The sequence below is a fragment of the Piliocolobus tephrosceles genome, chromosome X, assembly GCF_002776525.5.
Source record: "Piliocolobus tephrosceles isolate RC106 chromosome X, ASM277652v3, whole genome shotgun sequence".
Classification (NCBI taxonomy): Eukaryota; Metazoa; Chordata; class Mammalia; order Primates; family Cercopithecidae; genus Piliocolobus; species Piliocolobus tephrosceles.
In genome coordinates, this window is record NC_045455.1 from 86,848,720 (window position 1) to 86,867,542 (window position 18,823).

Here is an 18,823-nt window from a genome sequence, read left to right on the forward strand (position 1 = left end):
ACATTCTGATCTCAGACACTCTGCTATCACAGCGGTCAATTACATGGTATCATAATTGACTGTGGAACCTCTTCTATCTGGTTTACGGTTCTATCTTCAATGCCTGAGGAAATCTGATGCATAGTAGGTGCTCAATAAATACTGATTAAAGATAGAGTTTTTCTCCAAATAAATTGAGAAATATTTATTATGCCTGTGCTTCACACTCCAGAGCCACTGAAGCTGACTCTGGGTGTAGACAGAGGAAACTTGGATTTTTAATGTTTCTTCAGGACATTACCAGGCATGCTGAGTTGCAATGAAAGTAAGCCAAAGACAGGACAATTTTGTTTGCTGAATGCACAATGAAAATACAGGCATCGCCAATGTCCATTTCAATAATATGTAGAAATGGGTAACGTTGTGATATATACTAAACACCAGAACAAATTGAATGGTTCTTTTGCAGCCTCCAAGATAACTTCCAAGGTCAGTGGTATCATTAAGACCCAAGGAAACTATAATAAGACCATCTTCTCTTTTATACCATCTCAGTAATTCATTAGTTTGTCTTATGGGGACATTTTCCCATTTGATTTAAACTTCCTTGGTAGATAGTATAGTTATAAAATTAAGTAAAACAGTGGTGAAAAATAGTGAAGTGGCAATGAGATGATGTCAATCAATTGTTTTTATTCTTCTCACAGGAATCTTTGCCCACTCTGTTTTTCACCTATTCTTTCCCTGTTTGGTCTTAGAAGAATCAATGTTCCACTTATATTCCAGGATCCACCCTTTCCCATGTGACCTCAATCCCTCATTTCCTGTTCTCCGGAGGGCCTTGTCTAACAGTTATCACCCCCCACACCCTCCACCAACTTCTCTCCACAGATCACTGTAGTACTTCTATTTCACATTCCTTCCAAACTCTCCCACCACGCTCCGAAACATAAAACGAAACTCAACCCTTCTTCCCCCTCCAGCCAGCACCCATGGCTCTTGTCTCCATCAGCACATTTTTAGAAACAGCCGTCTATTCTCATTGCTTCCACTTCCCCACTTTCCATTCACTTCTCAACCCACTAATTAATATGTGACTTCCGCCCCCATGTTTTACTAAAATTGCTCACTCAAAACTAGGTCACCAACTGCTTCCTAATTTCCAATCCCAACAGCCTCTTTCCATTTTTAATGGTCCTCTTGTCTATGAGACAGTCTGACCACTTTCTACTTTGGAAACTCCCTCTTCCTTAGACTCATACACTACATTTTCCTGGTGTCTCCCCACTCCCACCCTACAGTGTTGTGTCTCTTGCTGGCTTCTCTCCTCAGGTACCCCTTCAATATGGATGGAAAGTTCCCTTCTTGATCATCTCCTTACTCTATCCTCCCCATTCTCTGAATCTGCTCATCTATTCCCATGGCTTCAACTCACATCCATGGGGTAATGACACCACATTGTATCTTTGGCTCAGACTTCTCCTTAGCCCCAATTTCAGCATTTTGGAAATTTCTACCTAAATGTCCCTTAGGAACCTCAAACTCTGCATGTGTCAAACAACTAACTATCTTCCACCATCCCAATCCTACAAAACATCCCCCAGTGGTCCCCTACTGAGTAACTGGCCCCTTTAAGGGATCTTAATAACCCAAATTGACAGCCTCTCTCCTTGACAGATCTACAGTCCACCTTTGCCCATGCTCAGCCTAGCAAACTTCTATTTATCCTTCAAAATCCAGCACAACTTGCCTCAGAAAACTTTCCAGAGCCCATCTCTGCCCAAGCCTACTGGGTTCCTCTTCTTCTCCTATGCATTCTGCACATGTCTCTATCAAGTATTCATCTCTTCCTAAGGTAATTGCTGATTTATCTCTTTATATACCCATTAAGTTATGGACTATACATTTAATCTGTGCACTCTAAATACACAGACCAGCATCTGGTCCATAATAGGTCCTCAGAAAATCTCTGAATGAATAAAGGAATGAATCTGATCATCTCGAAGGTTGGTGATTCTCTAAAACAGCGATCATTCAGCAAACTACAGCCCGTGGACTAGCCACCTGTTTTTGTAAAAAGAGTTGTAGTGAAACACAGCCATGTCATTATTTACACATTGTCTGTGGCTGCCTGTGCACTACAACATCGGAGGTGAGTAGCTGCAACAAAGACAACAAAACCCACCCCTGCTCCAAAACATCTCAGGACCTAATCACTTCTGGATAATGATGGGAAAAACAACAATACTACTACTACTGCATTGCTATTATTAACATTTATTCAAGAGATCTTGATGTTTTAAATCCCTCTGTTATCACAGACTATATGCTGCAGCCGGGTGAGAGACAAAAAATGTGTAAAAGCAAAATAAGAAAATTATAGATCACAATAAAAAAGCGAAGAAAACAGCAGGTGTGTCAGACAGCATCTGGCTGAGAAGAGGTCATTGGAGAGAGGGTGTGTCCCTCTGGCGCAGACACGTTTATGTTGAGACCCAAAGGAGGAGACACAGCCAGCCCTGGAGAGTGCTGAAGTACATTCTAGAAGGCATGGCAAATGAAAGGCCCTTAGGACAGAAGGAGAGTGGCATGCCTGAAGAACTGAATTGAGGCCACTGCGGTTTATGCATAGTGAGAAGACAGAAAGAGACACAAACAGGCTCAAGGGAGGAAGCAGGAGGAAACCTGGCCCAGGGGGCTTTGCAGGTCGAGTGGGAGGCGGGGGGTGGAGGGAGTTTGAATTTGTTGATTACGTGCTGAATGCCAGGCACTACTCTAAGAGCTTTCATTCAGTATTTTTAACAATCACGTGCTTTGTGTTCTGCTATTATTTTCACTTTTAGAGATAAAGAAAGTAAGGCTAAGAGAGGTATAGATTAAGTAATAAACAGAGAATCTGGGGTGAGACTCAGAGCTCCAGGACTGACTAGGAGACTGCACAGCCTCTCCAACTGCTCCTCCTGACTTCTACAGTGCCAACTTAAAAATTACTGCAATCCGGCCAGGCGTGGTGGCTCATGCCTGTAATCCCAGCACTTTGGGAGGCCGAGGCGGTGGATCATAAGGTCAAGAGATCAAGACCATCCTGGCTAACATAGTGAAACCCCGTCTCTACTAAAAATACAAAAAATTAGCCGGGTGTGGTGGTGGGCGCCTGTAGTTCTGGTTACTTGGGAGACTGAGGCAGGAGAATGGCGTGAACCCAAGAGGCAGAGTTTGCAGTGAGCCAAGATTGCACCACTGCACTCCATCCAGCCTGGGTGACAGAGCGAGGCTCCGTCTCAAAAAAAAAAAAAAAAAAAATTACTGCAATCCCACAAAAGAAACTATCAACAGAATAAACAGACAACAGACAATGTCTATTTATTTTCTCCCAGGTAAACAGACAAATTTACAGGAGAAAACATTTGAAAACTATGCCTCTGACAAAGGTCTAATATCCAGCATCTATAAGGAACTGAAACAAATTTATAAGAAAACAACAAACAACCCCATTAAAAAGCATGCAAAGGATATGAACAGATACTTCTAAAAAGAAGGCATACATGAGGTCAACAAGCATATGAAAATAAAGCCTAATATCACTCACAATTAGAGAAATGCAAATCAAAACCACAATGAGATACCATCTTACACCAGTCAGAATGGCGATTACTAACAAGTCAAAAAATAACAGACCCTGGCAAGGTTGTGGAGAAAAAGGAACACTTATACACACTGTTGGTGGGAATGTAAACTAGCTCAATCACTGTGGAAAGCGGGGTGGCGATTCCTCAAAGAGCTAAATTCAGAACTACCATTCAACTCAGCAATCTCGTTACTGGGTATGTACTCAAAGGAATATACATTGTTCTATCATAAAGACACATGCACGCATATGCTCACTGTAGCACTATTCACAACAGCAGAGACATGGAATCCATCTAAATGCCCATCAGTGGTAGATAGGATAAAGAAAATGTGGCACATATATACCATGGAATACTATGTAGCCATAAAAAAGAATGAGATCATGTCCTTTGCAGGAACATGGATGGAGCCAGAGGTAACTCTCCTTAGCAAACTAACACAGCAACAGAAACCAAATACTACGTGTTCACACTTACAAGTGACAGCTAAGTGATTAGAACTCATGGACATAAAGAGAGAAGCAGACACTGGAGCCTGCCTGTGGGTGAGGGATCGGTGGGGAGGAAAAGAAAAAACATCTATTGGGTAGGGTATTAGGCTTAGTACCTGGGTTACAAAATTATCTGTACAAGACACCCCTGTGACATGATAAACTATATAACAAACCTGCACATGTACCCCGAACCTAAAATAAAAGTTTAAAAAATTTATGTGATCACAAAAGCAAAATATAGTATTATAAAAGTCTGGAAAATATGAAAATGTGTAAAAACATTATTATCTTGTGTTTACACTACAATAGTAGATTCCTCACTGGCCTCCCTACATTACTTATCCACAATGCTGCTCATAACTCTCTCTTCGAAATATAAAATTATGTCAATTCTCTATTTTAAAACCTAAAGACACCCAATTCTGTCAAAAAAAAAAAAAAAAAACCTCCAAACTTAGACTGGCGCTGAAATCCCTTCATAATCTGGCCCCAACCCACCCATCTGGCTTTATTTTCAGTGACAACCAACCCACACACTCTGTATCTATCCATAAAACTGGTCCCTGTTTCCTAAAGAAGCTGCAAATTTCCATGCCTCTGCCATGTTCCTTCCATTGGACCTCGTTGTTTCACTTAGTCCATCTAATAAATTATTCAAGGCCCAGTTCCCATGCTACTGCTCTATGAAGCCCTCGTTAATACAGGATAAGCTGCCCCCTAACATTCCTCCCCCTTGAATAATACCTTTCCACAACACATCCCAGTGCTCTGTGCAGAGCCAGCGCTAGGAGCAGGTTAACACAATGAATCGAATCCATGTGTCTCCGGGCCTCAGGCTCTCTATCACTGAGCTCTGCTAGAATGTGAAGAGGTGGAGAAGCCCCTCCAGCTGTCTGAAGGGCACCCACAGGATCTGATGTTAACATCTATTGTACCCACTTAAATTTGTTAAAAATTAAAACTAGTCATCTAACACAAATCGGAAGACTGAGAACTACCATATGCTTTGCTACCAAAAAGACAATAGTCATGGAGAAAAAAAACTCATATTTTCAGAATTCTTATACCAGAAATACTGAGGAGATGTGTACATTCTGATACATTTCTAACATTATCATGGCTGCTCGGACTTGTGCTTGTTTAGATTGTTTCAATCAAGTTGACCGGCTCTTTAAGATTTGTTTATAATTTCATGGTCTATATGCTGTAACTTGGTATGATTTATCATATTTTTAAAAATGACCAAAGAGGAAACTTCACACAGTATGTCAAACTCTAAAATAAAATTTATTTTAATAAGCAGAATTCATAACCAAACTGGATGTATGTTGAGAAAAACTGTCCCAACTTTTCTTACATGATTGAATTTCTCTGGTTATTTATAGAATGTAGTACTCTCATCCATTCCTTTAAAAACTTCTCTTCTGATACTTCAACTGCTCCTATCAAAAAATATTACAGTTCTTTCAGGTTGCATTGTCTGACACAAAAATATCATGCTTTCGGCTACAACTGGGTATTTTCATTTTAGCTGTATTTACCTTATGCACAAATTACATCCTGACATTCCGTACACTGTACAGGTTAACATTTTCTATATAATGTGTTAGGCCATTGGGGGGGGTTTCTGAAGAAAGAACACGAAACACATAAAAACCTACTAAAAAGGCAGCGTAGAAAAGTACTGCCTTTTTATTTCTTAGAAATCAGGGTTCTAACAACACATGTTTAAAATACACGCTCTTAGGTTTCCCTAATAAAAATTTTATGCTCACCTAAACAGAGGTGATAGTTCTGCTGTATTCTGAGCACTCAAATAAGATCTCGTGTTTCATACCCAGGCCTGATGACAGTCCAAACTCAAAGTCTGAAGCATGATTACAAAGTCAAAGAGCACTGGATTCAAAAACATGAACATGATGTAAGATGTAATGAAGTGCCTAGATCCTTTTATTCTCCAGAAGATACAGTCACATCAAGATCTGTAAGACTCAGGGTCTTAGGAAGTATCATTCATTTATGACACAGAAACACTGGGAGGATCTCATTGTAGACTAGCTTGTATTTCTTGCATGTCCAGTTCTTTCAGGCCACTTTGAGACCACAATAAACCTAGTGATACTTGCAGAATCAACATAGGAGGGGAAACACCAGAAATTATTCTTGACATCTAAGTCACAGCATACTGGCCTGTTATTAACCTAAGAGGCTTCCTATCTGAAAACTGAAAAAAAAAAAAAAAAAAAAAAAAACGGAGTGTAATTTATATATTAAGCCAGGTCTTAGATTTCAAAATAAAGAAAATCACTTGAGGCTGTAAATATGTAAATGCTAAATTTCAGGGCATAGCATTACGGGCTGTTTCTATCTCCAGCTCTTATTTGCCAGTGTGATGGTTCTTAGAGCCTTGAGTGACCACGTAAAATAAAGATATGAAAATAGCCAAAGTTATTTTCACAGGAGTGATTCACACCAAAGACCTACACAGAATCCCAGCCTGGTGAGTATGTAATGCCTGTTAAACATACAAATACAACCACATACTAACATGTTTTTAAAGCATTCTTAAGGCTGGGTATGGTGGCTCATGCCTGTAATCCCAGCACTTTGGGAGGCTGAGGCGGGTGGGTCTCTTGAGTTCAGGAATTCAAGACCAGCCTGCCCAACATGGTGAAACCCTGTCTCTACCAAAAAATACAAAAATTAGCCAGGCATGATGACACGCACCTGAGGTCCCAGCTACATGGGAGGCTGAGGCACGAGAATTGCTTGAACCCTGGAGGCAGAGGTTGCAGTGAGCCACGATTGTACCATTGCACTCCAATCTAAGCAACAGAGGGAGACCCTATCTCAAAAAATAAAGCATTCTTAAAACAGTAACAACAAAGTAAAACAATCATAAAAAATACCCTGCAACTAAAAGCATAAACACAAAAGTTAAAGTTTCTTTCAGCTACAACAAAAACTATCTGATGCTAATAACCTTTGATGAATATGTAAGAGAACGTTCACACACGAAGAATTAACTTATATGGAAATAGCTATAAACAGTTAAAAAAACAAACAAAATATGTGAAGCTAAAGTTTTCAGAAAGTATGCAATAGCCAGCAAAGGACTATGATCCTCAGGGAAGGAAAACAAACAAGGTGTATCAAGTCATTGCCCCATCTCTCTGCCTAGAGAAAGTTTCCTGGCCACAGCACACGATGGAGAAACTCAAACAGAAGCTGTCCATCATGATAAGTTGAGGACACAGAGATCAAAGTTTGGAGAGGTCAAGGCAGCTAGAATGTATGGACAGAGAGGAGGGAGACATGCACACAAAATATCCAAAAACCTTCATTAGAGTCCCATTAACCCTTTGGATGAATATCAATCTACATTCATAATTTAACAAAACCCCACAAGACCGAGTAAGAACAACTTTTGAGGAAAGAACAGCTATGAGGCAGCTGTAAGATAAACAATTCCCAGAACTCACACAAGCTGATAACTGTTCCACTTCACTATAGCCAAAATGGAGACATCTTGTTGAATACACAGGTAGTCAACAGAGACCAGAAATCAGCTCTAGAAGAAAGGTTACTTTATAGATATTCTAAAAGAACTTTAAGCCTTGAAAGAAACAAACTAACTGAAAAGTAACTAAACTACCTGCCAGAATGAGTTCAATAATCTTTAAGGAAACAGAACAATATACAGTATCAAACAAGGTAAAATTCACAATGTCCAGCATCCAATCAAAATTACTAGAAATAAGAACATGGCTGGGCACAGTGGCTCACGCCTGTAGTCTCAGTACTTTGGAAGGCTGATCGCTTGAGGTCAGGAGTTTGAGACCAGTTTGGCCAACACACTGAAACCCTGTCTCTACTAAAAATACAAAAATTAGTCGGGCGTGGTGATGGGCACCTGTAGACCCAGCTATTCGGGAGGCTGAGGAAGGAGAATCACTTGAACTCAGGAGGCAGAGTTTGCAGTGAGCCGAGATCACACCACTGCACTCCAGCCTGTGCAACAGAGACTTTGTCTCAAAAAAAAAAAAAAAAGAAGTAAAAGAATGGAAAGTGACTTACCAAGTAAATAGTAAAAAACAAACAAAAAAGACTAGGAGAAACCACACTGGGATCCATCCATCAAGGCAGCAGGTGGACACAGAGAGCAGAGACGGGTGAAGTTGGGTACTAGCTTGTCTAGGCTCAACATGGAGCCAAGAGAGCCTCTCCAACTTGCTAAAAACCAGCAACTTGGGAAAGAGTGAGTGAGTGAGAGCCCTGTGGGGATTCACACTCTCCACAGGGAACTGGAGAAACTGGGAACGGAAGAATCTCCTTGACACCCCGCCCCACCCCCAGGCTTCTGAACTGAGGCAGAGAGCCACCTGGACATTTTGTGGGGGCAGCTCCCAAGTCCAAGGGGACCTCCACAAGCCTTGGTCCCCAGAACACAGTAGCAGCAGCAGCATAGCCCCAGTAGAGGCCACAGTCATGGTGCTTTGGAGCAGTAAGACTGCTTCAACCCCTTGCCAGACAAAGCTCAGCACCAGCTTCCAGCCCAGCAGTCCTGCTTTGGCCTGAACTTGACTGGCAGTTGCAGCCTTCCTGCCCTGCCATCCAGGAAGCACCCGAATGGCAGGGTAGGTGACCCAACCCACCCCTGCCACTGGGAGCCAGGCAGGCAATGCCTGCTAGAGCTTCTGGTCCAGGAGTGCTGCTTCTGTGGAAATGCAGCTGATAGGCACAGCCCTCCTGTTGTTCCAGGAAGCACCCAGATGGCAAAGCAAGCAACCCCACCCACCCTTGCCAGTGATAGCTAGGTGGGCAATACATGCTAGAGCTTACAGACTAACGGTCCCACTTCTATCTGGACTCAGCCAGCAGGCATGGCCTCCTCTTTTCCCAGGAAATGCTAGGAAAGCAGAGTTGGTGACTCCACCCATCCCCAACTCTCATAGCCAGGCAAGCCATGACCACTAGAGCTTTCAGCCCAACATTTACTTCTACCTGAATTTGCCAAGTGGCACAGCCTCCTATTGCCTTGGAAACACCTGGATGGCATGGCAGGCAACATCACCCACCCTCATCTCTCATAGCTAGATGGGCCACACCTGCTAGAGCTTCCAGCCAAGCAGTCCCACTTCTGCCTGAACTCTGTGGGCAGATACAACCTTACATTCTACCAGGAAGCACTCAGAGAGTAGATTAGGGCTGATTCGGTAAGGATACGGCCTGTCTGCCAACTGTGACTCCTGCATCAGGGAGCCTTGTGGACCAGAAATGTGGTCATGGTGACAGTAACTGGAAGGGGCTCCTGCAAGACCTAGGAGCAAACTAGAATTGAAGCCAGTTGACTAAATCCACCTTATGCCATAATCAAACACCCAAAGGCATCAAAGAAGATAAAAGCAAAAAAAAAAACAAAATTCCAAAGAACAGTAACTTCAGAGACTAAAGGAAAATCAGCCCACACAGATGAGAAAGAACCGGTGCAAGAACTCTGGCAACTCGAAAAGCCAGAGTGTCTTCTTACCTTTAAACAACAGCACTAGTTTCTCTCTAATGATTCTTAACCAAGCTGAAAAGGCTGAAATGACAGGAATAGAATTCAGAATATGGACAGGAATGAAGATTGTCAATATTTGGGGAAAAGCTGAAACCAATTCCAGGATTCTAAATAATACAATAACTCAATATAGGAGATAAAAGATGAAATGGCCATTTTAAGAAGGAACCAAAGTGAACTGATAAAGCTGAAAAATTCACTTCAAGAATCTCATAATATAACCGGACGTATTAACAGCAGAATCAACCTGGCTGAGAAAAGAATCTCAGAGTTCAAAGACTGGTTCTCCAAAATAACTCAGTCAGACACAAACAAAAAGAAAACAATAAAGAAGAATGAACAAAACCTCCAAGAAATGTGAAATTGTGTAAAGAGAGCAAATCTATAACTCATTGGTGTCCATGAAAGAAAGGGAAAGTAAACAAGCAGTATGGAAAACATATTTGAGGATATCACCCATGAACATTTCCCCAACTTCAGTAGAGGCCAATATTCAAATTCAGGAAATTGAGAGAACCCCTGTTAAGACACTATACAAGATGACTATCCCTAAGACACACAGTCATCAAATTCTCCAAGGTCAAAATGAAAAAAAAAAAAAAATGTTAAAGGCAGCTAGAGAAAAAAAGAAGGTCACCCCATTAGGCTAATAGCAGAACTTTCAACAGAAACCCTACAAATCAGAAGAGACCGGGGGCCTATACTCAAAATTCTTAAAGAAAATAAATTCCAACCAAGAATTTTATATCCAGTCAAACTAAGTTTCATAAGCAAAGGAGAAATAAAATCCTTTCCAGGCAAGCAAACGCAAAGGGAATTTGTTACCACTAGGTAAGTGGTCCTTAAGGGAGTGCTACACATGGAAACATGATTGCTGGCTTCCACAAAAACACACTGAAGTACATAGACCATTGACAATATAAAACAACCACACAATCAATTCTGCATAATAATAAACTAACAACACAAATACAGGATCAAACCTGCACATAACAATATTAATCTGGAAGGTAAATGGGCTCACAGCCCCAATTAAAATACACAGAATGGCAAGCAAGATAAAGGACCAAAACCTGACTGTATGCTGTCTACAAGAGACCCATTTCAAATGTAATGAAATCCACAGGCTCAAAGTAAAGAGACGAATAAAAATCTACCAAGCAAACAAAACACAGGAAAAAGCAAACAAAACAGGCAAAACAGACTTTAAGCCAGTGATGACCAAAAACAGAAAAAGAAGGGCATAACATAACGGTAGAGGATTCAATTCAGTGAGAAGACCTAACTATCCTAAATACATAAGCACCAAACACAGGAACACCCAGATTCATAAAGCAAGTTTTTAGAGACCTGTGAAGAGATTTAGGTAACCACAGGATAATAGTGGGAGACTTAAATACCCCACCAATAGCATTAGACAGATTATCGAGGCAGAAAACTAACAAAGATTTTCAGAACCTGAACTCAATTATTTGACCAAATGGGCCTAACATATATCTACCAAACTCTCTAAAAACACAATATACAATCGTCTCTTCTGTACATGGCACATACTCTAAAATCAACCACACAATCAGCCATATAACAATCTTCAGCAAATTTTTAAAAACCAAAATCATAAAAAACACTCTCGGGCTGCAGCACAATAAAAATAGAAATCAATACTAAGTTCAAAACCATACCATTACATGGAAATTAAACCACCTACTCCTGAATGATTTTTAGGTCAACAATGAAATTAAGGCAGAAATCAAGAAATTCTTTGAAACTAATGAGAACAAAATACAACATACCAGAATCTCTGGGACATAACTCCAGCAGTGTTAGGGAAATGTACAGTGCTAAAGACCCACATAAAAGTTGGAAAGATCTCAAATTACAACCTAACGTCACACCTAGAGGAACTAGAGAAATAAGAGCAAACCAACCCCAAAGCTAGCAGAAGACAAGCAATAACGAAAATCTGAGGTGAACTGAAGGAAAATGAGATGTATAAAACATTAATACAAAATAGTAATGAATCCAAGAGTTTATTTTTTGAAAGAATAAATGACATGGATAGACCACTAGCTAGACTAATAAACAAAAAGAGAGATGATGCAAATAAACACAACAAGAAATGATGAAAGGGACATTACTACTGGCCCCACAGAAATACAAAAATCCCTTATAAACTAGAAAACCTAAATGAAATGGATAAATTCCTAGAAACACACAACCTCCTGAGATTGAATCAGGAAGAAATTCAATCCCTGAACATACGAATAACAGGTTCCGAAAACGAATCAGTAATAAATAGCTAGCCAACCAGAAAAGACCCAGGACCAAATGGATTCATAGCCAAATTCTAACCAATGTATAAAGAATTGGTACCACTTCTACGGAAACTATTCCAAAAAATTGAGGAGGAAAAACAAAGTCGACAAAAACAAGCAACAGGGAAAAGAGTCCCTGTTCAATAAACGGCACTGGGGTAATTGGCTAATCATATGCAGAAGATGGAAACTGAATCCCTTCTTTACACCATATACGAAAATCAACTCAAGATGGATTAAAGACTTAAATGTAATACTTAAAACTATAAAAACCCTTGAAGACAACTGAGGAAATGCCATTCTGGACATAGGACCTGGCAAAGATTTCATTTTGAAAACACCAAAAGCAATTGCAACAAAAACAAAAATTTATAGATGGGACTTAATTAAACTAAAGAACTTCTGCACAGCAAAAGAAACTATCAACAGAGTAAATAGACAATACCAAGTAAGAGAAAATATTTGAAAGCTATGCATCCAACAAAGGTCTAATATCCAGCATCTATAAGGAGGTTAAACAAATTAAAAAGAAAAAAAAACAAGCAATCCCATTTAAAAGTAGGCAATGGACATTAACAGATACTTTTCAAAAGAAGACATACACACAGCCAACACATCTATGAAAAAATGCTCAACATTACTAATCATTAAAGAAATGAACATGAAAACCACAATGAGATACCATCTCACAGCAGTTAGAATGGCTATTACTAAAAAGTCAAAAAGTAAGAGATGTTGGCGAGGTTGCAGAGAAAAGGGAACACATATGGAACACCACACATCCATAAAAAAAGAACGAGATCATTTCCATTGCAGGAACAGAAAACCAAACACTGCATGTTCTCATTTATAAGGGAAAGCTAGATATTTAGTACATACTGAAACAAAGAAGAGAACAACAGACACCAGAGCCTACTTGAGGGTAGAAGGTGGGAGGAGGGTGATGATCAAAAAACTACCTATAGGGTACTATGTTTATCATCTGATGAAGTAATCTGTACTCCAAACCCCCACAACACACAGTTTACCTATATAACAAAGCTGCTCACGTACCCCTGAACCTAAAAGTTAGAAAATTAAAAATAAAGGCAAAAAAGCTAGAGTACTATATTAATATCATAGGAAATTGGGCTTCTGAATAAGGAATATTACCACGAATAAAGATGCATATTTTGTAATGAAAGGGGGTACATTCAGTAAGAAGACATCAAAATCCCAAATGAGTTTATGAACCTAATAACAGCTTTAAAAGTGAAGCAAAATTTGATATTACTGAGTGTTTTAAATCCAAATTTCCATTTAGAAATTTTACCATTCTTCTGTAAGCAACTGATAGAACAAGTTTTTAAACAAATAGTAAAAACATAAAGGACTGCAATAACACTATCAATCAACTGGACCTAATTGACATTTATCAATCATTATACCAAACATAAGCACAGACCATATTTGGCAGTATAAAATAGAAGCCACAATAAGCTTATAAAGATTCATATTAAAGCATGTTCCCTGAACACATGGAATGAAATCAAAAATCAATGGAAGGGTATCTAAAAAATCCCCAAATTTGGAGGAATTAAGCAACACAATACTAAATAGACTCTGGGCCAAATAAGTCATGAGAGAAATTAGACAATCTTCTCAATTCAAAGATAACAGAAATACATATCCCAGATCCATAAGGTATACCTAGAAATTAAAATATTTTAAATACTGGCATTAGCATAGGAAAACATAAAATACTCTGGAATTTTTTTTGATTGTGGTAAAATTCAGGTGTCATAAAATTTACCAGCTTAATAGTTTCTAATTATACAGCTCAACAGTGTTAAGTATATTTACACTGTTGTGAAATTAATCTCTAGGAATTTTCCATCTTGCAAAACTGACGTTCTGTACTCATAACACAACTCCCCGTCTCTCCAGCCATGGCAACTGCTATTCTAATTTCTATCTCTAAATTTGAATTTGATTAGTCAAGGTACCTTATTTAAGTAAGGTACATGAAAACTGGAATTTATCAAAATTAGAAGTCTACTCTTTGAAAGACACTGTTAAAGTAATGAAAAATCAAGACAAACACCAGATGGAAACGTTTTCAAAAGATGTATCTACACAAAAACTTGTTATTTAGAATATATAAATATCCCTTAGAGCTAAATAATACTTGGAAAAAAACACCAGATTTCTTAAATGATCAAAGGATTTGAACACACACTTCACCAAAGAAGATATATGAATACAAATAAACACATAAAAAGCTGTTCAACTTCATTCATTATCAGAGAAATGCAAATTAAAAGAAAATGAGATATTGCCACATGCGTCCTGGAATGGCTAATATTAAAAAGACTAACAATTTCAGATACTGGTGAGCCTGTAATTCTCATAGATTGCTCATGGGAATGGAAGACAGGAAAACTGCTTTGAAAAATATTTTGGCAGTTTCATATAAAATTAAACATACACTTACTGTATAGCCCAGCAGTTCCATTCCTGGGTATTTGTCCAAGAGAAGTGAAACCATATACCCACAGAAAGACTTGTACATGAGCATTCATAGCACCTTCATTTGTTAGAGCCAAAAACTGAAAATAACCCAAATGTCTATCAACAGGTGAATGGATGACTGAATTGTAGTATATGCATCCATACAATACTCTGCAATAAAAGGAATGAACTACAAACGCATGTAGTAACACGAGTGGATCTCAAAAACATTATGAGTGACAGGCACCAGATACAAAAACAGTACATACTGTATGATCCCATTTATACGAAAGTCTAGAAAATATGATCTAATTTATAGCATCAAAAAGCAGATGAGTATTCACCTGGGGTAAGGTAGTAGGATTGGGGATTGTCTAGTAAGGGGCAAAAGGGAAATTTAGGGGATTAAGAAAAGGTCTTAATTAATTCAGCTAGGTTTGACCTTAACTTGCAAACCTCCCCAAACTGAAACCTTCCTATTTCCCTAAGGGGACACTGTGAACTGGGCCTTCCAGTTGCACCTACATGGCAATGCTCTGTCATCTTGCTGATAAACAACATGAATTAGTGCCCCCATGGATCTCCACTTGGGTACTACTACTCTGAACTACTAGACTTGTGATCTTGTCAGTGTTACTTAATCACCCTGAGCCTCATCTGCAGAGCAACATCCTTATCTGTGAAGAAAACAAAAGAACAACCTCACAGGCTTGTTGGCAGATTATATAAAATACATATACTAATAACTCTGAATAGTCATATTAGTTAACATCTTCATTGTATTTGTAATGATACATTAGTATCATTGTCATTGTATCAGTTCATTCTCATGCTGCTATGAAGAATAAATTATCCAAGACTGGGTAATTTATAAAGAAAAAGGTTTAATTGACTCACAGTTCTGCATGGCTGGGGAGGCCAGGAAACTTACAATCATGATGGAAGGTACCTCTTCACAGAGCAGCAGGACAGAGAATGAGTGCCCAGTCTAGGGGGAAGCCCCATGTAAAACTATCAGATCTCGTGAGAACTGACTATCACAAAAACAGGAAGGGAAAACCATCCCCATGATTCAATTATCTCCACCTGGTCCCTCCCCACAACACAGGGGGATTATGGGAACTACAATCAAGGTGAGATTTGGGTGGGGATACAGCACCATATCAATCATCATTATTATACTAAGGTTGTCAAAATAATTCTGTATACAAGTTTAGCCTTTAAAAAAGTCATTCCTTTCCCTGAGGCGTGTCAGAGTAACTTCTCCCCACAGCCTTACAATGGGCATCCTTCATTGTTTGGGACAATAGCTTACTTAACTTCTATTTATCCTCTGAAATTTCTTGCAGTGAACCATTCAGAGGCTTTGTCCATTTGCTTGGACCATTTTCATTGTCCTTGCTTCTTTAAGATATCCTCCAGCTGCTAGCTGTTTTGATTTTCTTTTCCTTTTCCTTTTTTTTTTTTTTTGAGACAGACTCTCCATCTGTTACTCAGGCTAGCATGCAGTGGTGTGATCTCGGCTGGCTGCAACCTCCGCCTCCCAGGTTCAAGTGATTCCTGTGTCTCAGCCTTGCGTGTAGTTGGGAATTACAGGTGCCTGCCACCGTGCCTGGCTAATTTTTGTATTTTCAGAGAGATGGGGTTTTGCCATGTTGGCCACGCTGGTCTCGAACTCCTGACCCCAGGTGATTCACCTGCCTCACCCTCCCAAACTGCTGAGATTACAGGCGTGAGCCACTATGCCAGGTCTGTTTTGATTTTCTAAGAAAAAAGCTGAGCCAGTAGACCTGGGAAAATGACTGCAGATAATATTTTGTAAAATGATAGCAATAAAATTAAAGTATCAATTAAATTAAAGTATCAATTACCTGTGAAGTTAATAGACGTTTTTGTGACCCAAAACACATTTGGGGACAGCTGACAGTGCTGTGTCTATTTGGGCCAAGGTCAGTAGAGAGGCGACTTTCAAGGAAGTTCTGCATGTGAGTGTTGTCAAATTATCATTAAGTGGTTTTCAGAAACTCTGACCATAACAGAATCATTCTCGTTCCCCGAATCATGAAAGAGCTGCAAGTCTTGTCTGGCCATTTTTGCTATTTGCCCCTTATATTTCATAAGCTTGAGTTGGCTACACTTGGATGTCAACTTCTCTCTCTCTGGCTAATGAGGATTGGTCTCCATGACTCCACTTAAAGTGTTCTTGTAAAGAGAATCAATGTCTTCCATGTTGCCAAATTCACTGATCCTTTCTCTCCCTTCAACTGCCCAGTGGCATTCAAAATTATTGACCATTTTCTGTTTCTTTGAGGCACTTTCTTCTTGTGGCTTCTGGGACACCACATTCTTCTGGTTTTCGACCCTCTACACTAGCTGCTGCTGCTGAGCCGTCTTTGCCAGATCTTTAAATGTCAGAATGTTGTAGGGGCCCATCTTGGGGTACCTTTTCCCTAGTTGCAGTCCTCTGACTTGGCATCTAGTGAGCCACAGATTTCAATCTCCAGCCCTGACCTCTTCAAGAACCCCTGACTCATAATTACCCCTGTGAAAACTCCACAAGAATTCCCCAAAGGGAGTTCTTCATATTTCTGCACAGGCCTCGCCCCTCCCCAGTCGAACTGGTCAGTCAACCTACATGAATAAATAACATCACCATCCTCCCAGTGGCTCAAGCCAAAATTCTAGCAGTCATGATTGGTTCCTCTCTTTCCCCATCACCCGCGCTCAGAGTCCAATCCTCCTGGCTCTGTCTCCAAAATGTATCCCAACAATTCCATCTCTTTCTCCTTCCATCCTCCCAGCTGTCCTGACAGTAACTCTCATCTGTAAACTGTAACAGCTCACAACTGACCTCTCTGCTTCTGCTATTACCTCTCCTGTTCCACAGAGACTACCCAGGATAATCTTTGTAAAAACATAAATCAGATGATGTTTAAAACTTTTGTGGGGTTTCCCATCACACTAGAATTAATATCCAAACTTCTAACCAGGGCCTTGAGGTCCCATGTGATCTATACATCAACCACCTCCCTACTTCCTTTCCCACTCTCCTCCTCTCACTTACTCCACCCACACTGGCTTTATCTCTGTTCTCTGACCACACCAGGCTCATTTCCATCTCAAGGCATTTGTGTGTATTGTTTCTTCTGCCTGGAACATACTACTTGTGCAAACAGCTAGACAGGAAGACCTCGTCCTATGAGAAGATGAGCTGAGAGTCCAGTGGAAAACAACATGGGATATTCTCAAAGTTTTTCAAGACATGAAGCAGAAAGTCCAGAGTTTCCCTGTCCTCTGCAGGAACAGAGGATACGGGTAGAACCAGAGTGAAAGATCAGGCAGTTACCCTATGTTCAGCGGCGGTGAAGCTGGGTGTGAAGAGGGGCTAAGATGATGCTGATGGTCGTGACCGAGGTGGATGCCAAGGGAGAGTGAGAGCGCCCCTGGGGCATACTGGAGAGTCAGGGAGAAAGAGAGGGCTCCGGAAAAGACACAGAATAGGAGACATGAGGAGAGAAGAGGAAAGTGAGAGTTTGGACTGGTGAGGATGGGGTCACTTGCTTTGTAAGAACCACGTGTGCACTGGAATATCTTATTTTCTCTTGGTGGCTAGAATAAGCTTCTTAAATGTCTCTGTGGAGATGAGTCCATGTGAGCCCCAGGATTTGCATAAGGGGGAGTTCCAGTCTCTGTACTTCATTTTGACCATAACAGGTAAAACTGATTGGGTATCTAGTTCCATAACATTTTATGGTAATAAAAGCATGTAAGAGAAAGGGAGAGACACAGAAAAAGAACACACTTTTTGGGTTTCCTAGGGCCCCAGGCTCTTGAATCCGGGCCTAGCAGTTGTGTGTAGGTAAGGAGAGAAAGGGGCATGGGGAGGTGGAGACTCTGACCCCTCCTCATCTTCTCAGAGGGCAGTTCTTCCTGTCCAGCCGTTTGCATGAGGTTCATGCAGGAAGAGCTAGAGTCGGGTTCCACGTTGGCGGGAAATCTCACCACTCACAGGGAAGCTCCTCAGGACCTGAGGTATGTGTGAGGCGCAGGCTGTTTTCCAACCTGGGCTTCTCTCCAGACAAATGAAACTGGCAGTTGCAGAGCTGCTTGTATTTTAGAGTCTCCTGACACCACACTCACTGGCTGACTGTTGTAAACACGTGGGTTATCTCATTCTGCTGCCTCCCTGCTGCTCTGTGGCAGAAAACAAGGGCTGTGGACACTCCTGCCTCCTATGCAACTACTTGGCCCCGTTGCTCTAACATGAGATTCCCAGCCCTGCCGTGCAGGGCAAGTCTCCTGCTCTGTGGGCTCCACTGACCTGTACTGAGACCCGCAGCTGAAGGCATCCTT

At 40.5% G+C, this 18,823-nt stretch overlaps 1 protein-coding gene across 3 annotated transcripts in view; it reads right to left on the minus strand.

Annotated features, from left to right (window-relative positions):
* MTUS2 (microtubule associated scaffold protein 2) overlaps window positions 1-18,823 on the minus strand; it is a 640,565-nt gene that overhangs the window by 385,456 nt on the left and 236,286 nt on the right. The window lies entirely within an intron of this gene.